Genomic DNA, 13,305 nt, shown 5'->3' with positions numbered 1-13,305 from the left:
TCCCAGCATAGGTAGCATATATATGGTCGATAGAGGCTACCAGATGGGTGTGTGTCTGCCATTTGCTTGTATAAGGCCTCCCCGAAACTTTGCTGGCCTCTTTACCCCGGGCAGACTTTTTGGGGCTTGAGCTGCGCCGATACGTCTTTCTCCTCTCATCAGGGCTCGAAGACCGGTCTCTATTATCTCGATAGTTCTCGCTGATTTTCAGCTCTCTCATTGACTTCTCTACCCTCTTAAAGGGTTCAACTTGCTCATAGAACTCTGCCAAGGTTCTTGGCTCGCTAGCCTGAAGACTTTTCCAAAATTTTGACCCTTCTTTCAATCCTGCAATCAAGAAATTTTTGATGGTCTCCTCACTGGCCCCCCTCACCTTGGGAACTTCGGCGTTGAACTGACGAAAGTATTCTGCCAGGGGATCCCCCTCCCTTTGCTTGATGTTGGCTAACTTAGCCATAGGGGGTGAGTAGTGGAGGGTGGACCGAAATTGTCTGACGAACAGGTTCTCCAATTTCCGCCATGTCCTTATGCTAGCAGGTCCCAACTTGGAGAACCATTATTGGGCACTACCTCTAAGTGATACCGCGAAGAGTCTGCATCGGGTCATCTCCGACACCTGATAGACTTCCATCTCAGTGTTAAATTATATAAGTTATTCCACCGGGTCGGCTTCGCCGTTGAATAGAAGATCGGGGTTATGCCTAAATACCCGAGGTAGGGGGGATGATCGGATAGCAATCGTGAATGGAGAAGGGGCAGCTGAGTTTGGGGGCCCCTCTTCTCTCGCTCCATCTCATCTAAGATCCTCCTCAGGTCTCTTACTCTAAAAACCTCTCCTTCTCTGTCACCACCCTCGTTACTCGAATGGTGTGAGCCTTGAGGTCGCTCGCGGCGTACCCCTCCTCCAGCTCGCACTTGCAACTCCTCTTCAAGATTGTCTCCGCGTCTACGTCGCTCCTCCCTCCTGGGCGAGGTGCGTTGACATCTTTCTGGAGGGGTCGTTGCACGCTCTCTTTTTGAGCCTCTCTAATCTACGGGCTCTTTTTCTTCTCTCTCTTTCTTGTAATTCTCTAACTTAAGCCTGAGGTCATGCTCACTTAGCTTCTTACCCACATGGTCTAGCACGCTAGTCGACCTTGCCTCAGACGAAGATGGCTTCTGCCCCGATCTCTTAGAGATCTGGCTGCCCCGCTCATCAAGACCTTGCGGTATGTTTTCCTTTTCATGCGATGCCTCTTTCTTTTGCTTGGTCTCAGTTGCCGCGTCGTCAAAATCGTGGATCAACCTCTTTTGAGGACCTTTTCCCTTCCAACTACGCTGAGAGACCTTGAGGCGGCGTGCCTTATGCTTGGCGTTCCGGTCCGAGCTTCTCTCTACCCTTGACATCCGGGCGTTAATCTCGTTCATCTGATCGGCTAGTCCTTCAAGGTATGTCATGACCGCCTGCCCGTCCACGGTTGCGATTGGTAGAGGTGGCGCCTGATTCTCTGGGGGCGTGTGCTCGACATCGTTCCGGTCCTTCTTCTTTCCCCCGCTTCTTCTAGCGCCAATTTTTATAGGAAAAATTTCGTATAACAGTGTTGTGGAGGTTGATAGGTGGAACAAGGATAAATGACGGTGTTTAAAGGAGGAGGAAGGTTATATATGGTGGTGGCTGAGCTTGTATGTTGACTCCTTAAGAAAGAATAGGGTTTGTTATTCTCTATTACGTGTCGACTCATGTCTCATACAAATGCCTACGTACCCTATTTATAGGGATCAAGCCTCACACAATTCTTGGGGAACAAGTCAAATAGGCTAGGTTTAGGGTTCTCCAACCCGTGAAGCCCAAACCCATGATAAAGTCAGGCCTTCAGCCAATTAGTCACGTAAATCTTGATCGACTCCACACGCTTTCTACAATCTCGCGGTATCTCCGCATTTCTTCCCGTAATTGTAAGAATAACCCGTGTCAGCCCCGAAATCTACGAGCAACTCAATCATCACTTTCCATGTTGCACACAAAGTCCTTTGATGCGGGCCGGCCTAGTCATCTCGGCCAGCACCTCCTTCCTTTTCAATTAATAAATACAAGGTTACCTCTGTTTTCATAAGATGTGGGCTCATGGGCCTAGCCCGCGTGTGGGCAATCGAGCCCAACTCGCGTGAAGTCACCTGAGCCCATCTCGCGTGAAGGCACCTGAGCCCATCTCGCGTGAAGGCACCTGAGCCCACCTCGCGTGTGGCCACCTGAGCCCAGCCCGCGTATGAGATCCCAGATGGCAAGTGTGAGCCCACCTTATATGTGTGAGCCCCGCTCGCACGTCATGAGCCCAGTCCGCATATGCTAACCCAAGTCACATTAATCCATGATTCTAGCCCACACATGAGAGCCCAGCTATTCAATGCACCCATGGGGACCTCTTTAGGGCCCATGACCGAAACTGGTCATAACAATATAGATAGAAAATACTCCTTTCGTAGTCATGTTTTGACTTTTGATGATGGTCAAACTGACTGGCTTTTACTGAGATTTAAGTATATATATAATTTGAAATTATTTTAAAAAATTATATCAATAAAAAATACAACCAATCTATTTTATTATTTAATTTTCAGTTTTTTAAAATAATAAACAAATAAATTTTAATCGTTGGTCAAAGGTTGTCAAATTGAACCACTGAAAAGTGTGACGACTTTTATAAAGTGAAATTAATTATATATAATTTTAATATTAACCATGTGAAATAATAGATAATATTATTCGCTGTATTTTGTTTGTGAAATGGTGTTTTAACGTCTGCTTTAATTTTTTTACCCTTTCAACCAGTTTCACCATAAATTGTTGTACACGTAACATAAAAATGAATGTCCATGCATTAACTTCACACTATTTATGCCAAATTGATATCCGATTATAAAATTTAATTTCCACCAATGAACCAATACTTTACTACAAGAAAATTATAGTACTGTAACGTGTTAGTTTAATTTTAAAAAATATCATAGAATGATGTTTTAGAATAACTAGGTTAAATACGTGAAATGCACACATTATTTTTAATAATATATAATTTTTTAAATTTAATTTAAAGTGATATTTTAAAATATAAAATTTTAAATATATATAATTTGACAATAATCATAGATACACACTCATAGTGAGTGTAACAGTCGCACTTCCGGACTATTAATTTTAAAACTAAAAAATACAAAATATAATTAATAATTCAAAATTTAATAAAAAAGTTATAATACGAAAGCGCAACTAAAAGCGGTTGTCCGAAAGTCAGTTTACTCCAATTCTAATTCCTCGAACTTCATTGCTATCCAAGTCAAAATCTTAGACAAAAACTGAAATATTAAAAGAATGAGCTACGAAACCCACCAAGCAACTACCGTATAACAGCTCAAAATAATATTTTTATCTTTTTTTTTTCAAAACGCAGTTTAGACAAGCGACGAATAACATAGATCACCTGGGATTGCCCAAATATTCGATAACAAAGATCAAATAATATAATTTCTATGGCAAGGATCAAAACGTATCAAACAACATATTCTATAATTCACATAATCAAAATTCTTAAAAACAAATTCTTATCATTAGTCCCACAGTTCTAAATCACACCTATGCCACACTTTGCCAGAGACCGACATCTTGTACTTTATGCCACACCTCCCAAGTGACCGGGTTCTAATTCTTATTCGATAGGGGTCTAGTTTACGTCCCTCATCAAGTGCAACCAAAGCTTGACAAGGTATCGATGTGTTCCTGAATGTGCGCAAACTAGTTCTAAGTTTTATGTATCACACTACCCAGTGATCGTATTCTAATTCTTATACATGACCAAGACTGGGGAATTACGAAAATTCGTTATTTTATTAATCACGTATCGATACTAAACAAATATTGGAGAACATGTAATCACGCATAATATTAAACGTTACACAATATACAAAGCAACGAATATTCACTTACAAAACACGTAGATAAACAAATAATAGAGAGTAACGGAAAGTTGCTTACAAAATACGTAGGCAAACAAATAATATGGAGCAACGAATAGTTACTTACCTCAATCATAAAAATATATAATTTACATTAAAGCACACGTACAATCCTTCGTAACCCATCAAAATGAAACCTCTAAAATCTCGATCTTCTCCGTGATTCCAATTCTGATCAGATCCTTATTTCCACTTGTTGATCCTCGAAACGAATTTTTCTTGGAAAACACGAATCACGAAATTTGTAGAGAACGAAAAGACCTTTCTGAAAAGTCCAGAATCAACGAATTCTGACGTACAATGAATTTTCTACGAATTTTATAAGACTGCTAATTTTGGTGTATACAAGACCTACGAATTTTAATGATAAAAAAGAGGAATACAAATATGGCGTATTTATAACGATACAAAACCATATATCTTAACCTACAAGTTATCTATATTAAAATCCAATCCAAATTTTAGGCCCATTAGTCTAATTCAATTTTTAAATCCTAATATTTATCTAATTTTAATCCTTTTTTAATTATCCTATTATTATTATAATTCTAAAAATTACGGGATATTACATACTACCCTCCATAAAAAGAATTTGGTCCCCAAATTCACAACAATTCTAAAGTTCGTGACACATCTACCCCCTGATCTACCAAAGGTCAAACTATGGTCCACAAGAACGGATCCTAGAGAATGTAGTATTCCCATACCTAATACACTCCGATGGACAGCCTGCTCTGATACCAACTGTAACAACCCACACTTTCGCACTGTTAATTCTAAACCAAAACTAAAATACAAAATACAATTAATAATCCAAAATTTATTACAAAGGTTACAATACGAAAGCACAACTAAAAGCGGATGTCCGAAAGTCAGTCTACTCCAATTCTAAGTCCTCGAACTTGAATACTATCCAACTCAAACTCTTAGACAAAACCTGAAATATTAAAAAAATGAGTTGTGAAACCCAGTAAACAACTACCATATAACAGCTCAAAATAATTTTTTTTTCCAAAACACAGTTTAAACAAGCGACGAATAACATAGATCACATGGGAATACACAAATATTCGATAACAAAGATCATACAATAGATTTTCTATGGCAAGGATCAAAACAAATCACACACCATATTCTATAATTCACATAATCAAAATTCTTAAAAACAAATTCTTATCTTTAGTCCCACAGTCCTAAATCACATCTTATGCAACACTTTGCCAGGGACCAACATCCTATACTTTATGCCACACTTTCCTAGTGAGCAGATTTTAATTCTTATTCGATGGGGGGCTAGTTTACGTCCCTCATCAAGTGCAACCAAAGATTGACAAGGTATCGATATATTCTGAAACGCGCGCAAACTAGTTCTAAGTTTTATGTATCACACTGCCCAGTGAATCAAGTTTTAATTCTTATATATGACTAAGAATTGGGAATTCCAAAAATTCATTATCTTAGTAATCACATATCGATATCACACTTATAGAAACTAAACAAATATTGAAGAACATGTAATCTATACTATACTATAATAACCAGAATGGGGTATAATTTGGTTCAACGATTATTCCCTAATTTTGGTTATTAAAATAAATAAATAAATAGTGTTATACATCCGCTAAGCTACTAAATTGTTAAACTATTAGACATAGTCTACTTATCCTACTAAACTACTACCACAATTTATATATAAAAAATAAATAAATAGTATTATATATCCTCCAAACTACTAAATTGTTAAACTACTATACATAACCTACTTATCCTACAAAACTACGATCACAGGTTATCCTATAATTTTAATTATAATTTTATAATTATTATAAATATTTTTAAATTAATATGATGGGATAAATAAAATTTTAAATTATTAACGGGAACCCGTGCATCGCACGAGATTTAAGCTAGTCACACATAATATGTAACATTACACAATATACAGAGCAACGAATATTCACTTACAAAACACGTAGACAAACAAAAATGCAGAGCAACAGAAAGTTACTTACAAAACACGTAGGCAAACAAATAATACTTAGCAACGAATAGTTACTTACCTCAATCGTGAAAATATATAATTCACATTAAAGCACACATATTATCCTTCGTAACCCATCAAACACGAAACATCTAAAAATCTCGATCTTCTCCAAGATTCCAATTCTGATCAGATCCTTATTTCCACTTTTTGACCCTCGAAACAACGGTTTCTTAGAAAATGCGATCATGAAAGTTGTAGAGAATGAAAAGACCTTTATGAAAAGTCCAGAATCAATGACGTCTGACTGATGATGGATTTTCTACGAATTTTATAAGACTGCTAATTTTGGTGTATAAAAGACCTACAAATTTTAATGATAAAAATGAGGAATACGAATTTGGTGTATTTATAAGGATACAAAACCCTATATCTTAACCTACAAGTTATCCATATTAAAATCCAATCCAAATTTTAGTCCCATTAGTCAATTTTTAAATCCTAATATTTATCTAATTTTAATCCTTTTTAATTATCCTATTATTATTATAATTCTAAAAATTACGGGATATTACAGTGATATTTCAAGATACGCTAAACCATATATGGCCTGTTTTAACAGTTGTTTTCAGGGTAAGTAGCTAAAGTGTGATCATAGGTGCCTTTAAATTATATTTGGCTATCCATGCTTACACTTTTTTTTTATTATAATTATTGGTGTCATTTAGTGTAATCATAGAGAAAATGAGGTATCTACAGTTACACCATAATTAATGTTACCATTGATCTTAAAAAATATGTAACCAATAAGTGAAATTCTAGGCGGGTTACTCAAAACATGCAAGGGAAAATGAAAAATTAAAAACTAAAACCAAAAATCCTGAAATAAAACAAAACTCCGCCTCTTTTCATTTCTTCCCAAATCAAAACCCCTCTTCATTTCTTCTCAAATCACAATCGAGCAGTTCAAAACTTCAATATTCATTTCTATTGCTCTCAATTTATTGGGTATTCAACTCTGAATCGAGACTCTACTTTTAATTTATCAGGTCTTCAACCTCATTGCAATCAAATCGGTTCTTCAATAGTCAAGATTGAATCGATGTGGCTTTCCAATGTTTTCATCACTAACTCTCTCTCTCTCTCTCTCTCCCCCGCCCTTTATCTCTCTGTAATATCCCGTAAATTTTAGAATTAGATTAATAATATAATAATAGAAATAAGTATTAAAATTAGAGAGGGACTAGGATTTAAAATTGAATTATACTAATGGATCTAAAATTTGGATCAGATTTTAATACAGATAACTTGGAGGCTAAGATATAAGATTTTGTATCGTTATAAATACATCATATTCACCTTCCTCATCTTTGATTTAAAAAATTCGTTGGGTTATTATACACAAAAATCAGCAGTCTTGTAAAATTCGTAGAAAATTCATCGTAAGTCAAAATTTGTTGATTCTGGACTTTTCACGGGTATGTCACGTATATCAGGAACTTCCTTTTTGATATCCATCACATAATATAAATAGGCCTTATTTCCTTTCCTTAACAACCTCTTGGTCTGGACCATGGTTAGAAACTTCTGGGTTTGTCATTGACTCTTGAACATGATCTTCTTTCCTTCATGCAATCTTATTCTTATTTTCTTCTTTTCACAATCTATAGGAGCTCCATTACTGGACAGCCAATCCATTCCTAGAATTACATCGAATTCTCCTAGGGTAAATGGAATCAAGTCAACCTTAAAGATTTTCTCTTCTAGATTTAACTCACAATTTGGGTGTACTTGATTAACAAGAATAACCTCTCGATTCACTATTTTTACTTGTAATTTTTCGCGCAAAGGTATAGCCTTAAGATTTATCTTTTTAGCAAAATCTCGAGATAAAAATGATTTGGTTTCTCTGAAATCAAATAAAATATTTGCATGCTCTAAATTTAATGGAAGGTTACCTGCTATCACATCCGTGTTTCGAACAACGTCATGAACGGTCATATTGAAAGTCCTAGTAATTAGAGGCTTGTTGGAAGCAGCCTTGCTCATTCCTTAGGCCAAGGGTCTTAATGTGGGGAAATCCTTCCTCATGTGCCCTCCTTTCCCGCACTGGAAACATGTAATTCCTGGTTGTGTACAACTTGGGGCAATGTGTCCTGTTTGGTTGTACTTGAAGCATCTTAGAGGAGCTCTTGCCTGGGCACATATTCCGAGATGTCTCTTCCCATACTTCCTGCAGTCGGGTATAGGGATGAGGGCTGACTGTGAAACACCGCCCTTGATTGTACGCCACCCTGGCCGACATTCTCACTCGTGGTCCTCTTAAACCTCGAGCTTCTTGCAAGTTGGGACACCACTCCTCTAACGCACTTGCTCGGAAGACTCCTACTCCCAGATCCCCCTCCTTGATTTCTTAACTTTCTCTCCCAATTTTACTTCTCCTTCAAACTCTGTTTACTTCCTGCTTTTATGATCGAAGCATTCTGCACTAAGGTGGCATAGCCTATCAGCTCCAACATTTCCACTGGGTTTTGAATCCATTATTTCCGGACAAGCTGAAACCTTCTTTCCTTCTTCTCTTCAGTATCAAAAAACTCGGGTACAAATCGGGACAACACGGTGAACTTGGCTTCGTATTCCGCCACTGTCATCTTATCATGCTTCAGCTTCAGGAATTTTATCTCCATTTGGGTTTCCATGAACTGAGGGAAATACTTGTCCAGAAGTAACCGGGTGAATATGTGCTAAGAGATCACAATGTCAGTCTCGAGGTTACGCTTGGACTCCAACCAATAGTTGGCTTCTCTTTTCAGTATATAGAAGGCGAAGACGGTCTCTTGTCGCTCCTCGACATTTAGTATCTCGAAAGAGTATCAACTACTAAAGAAACATCTTCAACTGCTAAACTACAAGTTTCAACGGATGACTCTACAAGTTTCAACGGATAACTCAATATACCTTCAATGGATAAGCTAGTCAAGAATCCTTCAACGAATATCAGATTAAGCTGTCAACGTATGCTATCAAGAAAGCTTCAACGGATGACACCAATATAGTGCGTATGGATAACATCTTTGAAACTTCAACAAATAATCAACAAGATAACAGTTGATAGTGACTTGACAGAAGATGACAGAGTCATATGATTTGATAGTACACAAAAGGAATGTGGCAGCCTAATTGCAGGTTTTAGAAGAAAATGAAGCATTTCCATTTCCATGCAAAACAAGCTTGTTCAAAGATGCTATATCTTACTTGGATTGCATTGAATAGAGAAATGAAGAAGCATGTGCTTGGACCTAGCTGATAGGAATATTATTCTTTTCTTATTACACATGTAAACTTGGTGAATATATAAACCAAGTATAACAATTATTTTACGAAAACTAGAACAACAAGTATAACAAGCAAGCTGTATCTCTAGAAACACTCTCAAGTTCTAAGTTGTAAGATTTACTTGTAAGTAGCCGTGTGCAATTTGCATCATATAGATTTATTCAAATATACATCTCTGGTGGAAAGAAAAATCCACCAGAAAGTTTTAAACTTGTGTTTATTTACTATGTGTTAGTAGAATACTCTAACAGCTTTATCAACATTCTTGCATATTCATAAACACAGTTGTATATTTCAGAAATAGTTTTTCAGAAAAGCAAAAAGAAACCAGAATTCCATTGAACCCCCCTTCTGTAATTTTGTTGTTATATTGTTGGGAAATAACAATTGATATCAGAGCAAGCTCTTAACACACAAAGAGTTTAAAGATCAAAGCAATCAAACAACATGAGCATGAAAGATGTTGGAGTGAAGATTCCAATTCTGGACAAAGACAACTATTATCAGTGGAAAGTGAAGATGAACCTTCATATACTCTCTCAAGATGAAAGCTATGTCAACTACATAGAGAATGGACCTCATGTTCCTCGCATGGCTGCAACAGAAGCTGGTGAAGCTACTGGAAATGAGAAAACTGTTCCAAAGCCTAAATCAGAATGCATTGATGAAGATATAGTAGTCCATAAAGACAAAAAGGCCATGAACATATTGTTCAATGTTCTTGATCAAGACATGTTTGACAATGTCATAAACTGGAAAACTTCTAAGGATATTTGGGACTAAGTTCAAGTGCTATTTGAGGGAACTGAGTAAGTCAGAGAAAACAAGATGGAACTTCTCCTACAATAATATGAAAACTTCCATTTTGAAGATGGTGAGTCCTTGAATGATACTTTCAGTAGATTTCAAAAGTTGTTGAATGGACTAATGTTGTATGGAAGAGTCTACCAAACCAAGGATTCCAACCTGACAATCCTAAGGTCTTTATTAAAGGAATGGAAGCCAATGACAGTCTCTCTTAGAAATTTACAAGAGTACAAGGATTTTACTTTTGAGAGACTGTATGGAATTTTGAAGACCTATGAGCTTGAAATGGAACAAGATGAGCTGATAGAGAAAGGAAGGAAGAAAGGTGGGTCTATGGAACTGGTAAATGAGCAAGAGATAGCAGTGGATATGAAGGATGAAGATATTAAAAATATACCAAACATTAATGTTTGTGAAGGCAGGTCTGAGATGAGCAAGGGAAAAAGGTTAATGGCTGAAGATGAAGATTATCCAAGCCAATATAACATGGATGAAGTTGATGAGCATCTAGCCTTTCTTTCTAGAATATTTGTAAAGCTCAAATTCAATAAAAAATTTACAGCTGCAAAGCCTAACAGGAACACGGTTGACAAAATCAAATTTAAATGCTTCAAGTGTAGGCTGAGTGCTCATTTTGCAAATGAGTGCAGAAAGCCAAGCTCTTAAAAGAAAAGGTTTGAGCCTGTAGACTACAAAAAGAAATATTTTGAGTTGCTCAAACAGAAAGAGAAGACATTCTTGTAACGACCAAGAAATTACGCTTGTATTATATTATAATAAAGATAAATTATATGTATTATTATGTGATTAATTGTGTTGAGTTGTTAAACCCTAATCGTTATGTGCTACGTATTGTCTGTTTTGATCTGAACGTGTTTTGGATGATTATTGAGTGTTTTATCACAAGTTATATATTTTATATCTAAACCCGTACAAGTCAAATAGTGTTTTAAAAGCCCGTATTCCAAACAAGATCATTGGCCCTATTTTACCAAAAACAACCTATACCATATCGCTATTCTGAACTCCTAAACGTTTTACAAATTTACCTTTTTCGAGAAAACCGACTTTTCCGGACTCCTTCGGGTACCAAAAACCCCACAAAAATCATATTTTTATTTTTATATGATCATGAAATTACCATACATCATTTTTCTTTGCATTTTTGTAATATTCACAATTTTTGGGAATTTTTGGCATTAATTTTGTATTTATTGGATATTTAAAAATTCATTATTAATACCCAAAAATTATAAAAATCGGGGCCAAATATTTTTATTAGATGTGTAATTAGATCCTTCATTTTATTTAGGGGTATTATTTTCATAAATATAAATACCAGATTTATTTTTAATTATTCAGTTAGTTATAATTAAAAATCAGAAATTAAGAAATTGATTTTGGGGGTGAAGAACACTTGCAGAGCTTCAATCACATATTTGAGAGTGATTTTGTTGTCCAAATCGATCATGTGAGTAACCAAAACAAAGCTCTTGATCTCTACTTTCTATTCATACCATCAATTTCATGTTTTGATATTTAGATTTTCAATTCATATTTTAGGGTTCTTGGACTGAATTTGGGGGTTTTTGATTCTGTGGTTCTGGGTTGATTTTGATGCTTGGTATAGTTTCCTGTACTTGTTTACAACTGATTGGTGCTATTTAATTGATCGGAGTTATCTTCTAGGTACTAGTTCTTAGTTTCATGTTTATGTAATTTTATTTTAATTCATTTTTGATTTTGTATGAACCTGTGATTGTTGTGGTTATAGGAGTTAGATTATACAAGTGTAAAGATTTATTTTGGTATATTATTTGTAATTTTTGATGTACGAAATCGTTAGTTTAGTATTTGGCCGGAATAATTCTTGGTTTGATCGGAGAATTGGTTCTATGGATTATCAGGTTGTGTTGTTGGTTTGGTTGTGTTTCTGGTGAGATTCTGAGTGAAACCCATATTAAAATCGATTCGAACTGTGATGTTTTGACCCCGACTGGAGTTCACCGGACCTGGACGTCGAGCTCGCCGGCGTTGCTACCTTTTGGGCCGGAGAAGATGATCCACACGACGGGGATGGAAGGAGACGGTTGGGCTGTGTTCCTGGAAGATTGGGGAGTGAAAACCCTCAAATAATTTCATCGTTGCATCGCTGTAGAGGCAGACCCGGACCGCTGGCGTCGGTGTTCGGTTTGGCAGCTGGTGTTCTTCAGCGACCCGACGACCCGGTTGTTGACCCGAAAAACAACCCGGGTTTGATCCTCCAGAATCCAAGATCCATTCTCTGTTTCTGTTTCTGGTTAATTAATTATATAATTATATTTTGTAAAATCAGAAATTTGTTTATTAATTCTATAAATCAATTAAAAATTAGTTTTAAATTCTGAAAAATATTATAATTAATTTCGAAATTATTTTATTAATTTAGGAATTCGAATTTAAGTATTTAATTATTTATCTAATTATTTATTAGTTATATAATTAGTTATTAATTAGGTAATTAATTAATAATTAGGTAATTAATTAATAAATAAGGATTAAAAATAATCAAATAATATGAATAATAATCCGTTAATTAGTTAAATATTCTGAGTGACTCGTACCTATTCGAGACGTGATTCGTTAAGTTAGAATTATTAATCGAGCGATATTTATTTGAAGAATATCGTACTGATTATTCGTATCGAATAATTAAATACCGATAGTTAATTGATTAATAGATTGTATAAGCTATAATAATAATTACAGTTCGATAGTTATTCGAGAATCGCGGGTAGCTCGTATTTATACGAGTAGTTGCTCGTTGAGTTATGATTCGAGTAATGATAATTGACTCGATAAATAATGTATCAGCTAATTGTATCGATTGATTATTTGTAAATAATCGATCTGATCGAGTAAGTATTAATAATTTGTAAATAAGTGTAGTAAATTGTAATTAATCCAAATAATTAGGGATTAATTATTTTAAAATACAATAATTATTAATTAATTATTTAAAAATATAATTAAGGATTATTTATTTATAATTAATTATTTATAATTAATTATTAATTAATTAAATCTTGTTTAATTCATAATAATTAAACCGTAAGCCCGATTTGAGTGAAACGAAGACCCCTAGATTCTAGAAAAATGAAACGAATCCAATAAAAATAATTGTAAGTCATAATTTCTTCCGGAACAGAGTG

The sequence above is a fragment of the Apium graveolens genome, chromosome 2 (assembly GCF_009905375.1).
Source record: "Apium graveolens cultivar Ventura chromosome 2, ASM990537v1, whole genome shotgun sequence".
NCBI classification, from domain to species: domain Eukaryota; kingdom Viridiplantae; phylum Streptophyta; class Magnoliopsida; order Apiales; family Apiaceae; genus Apium; species Apium graveolens.
Note: the sequence above shows the minus strand (reverse complement) of the source record.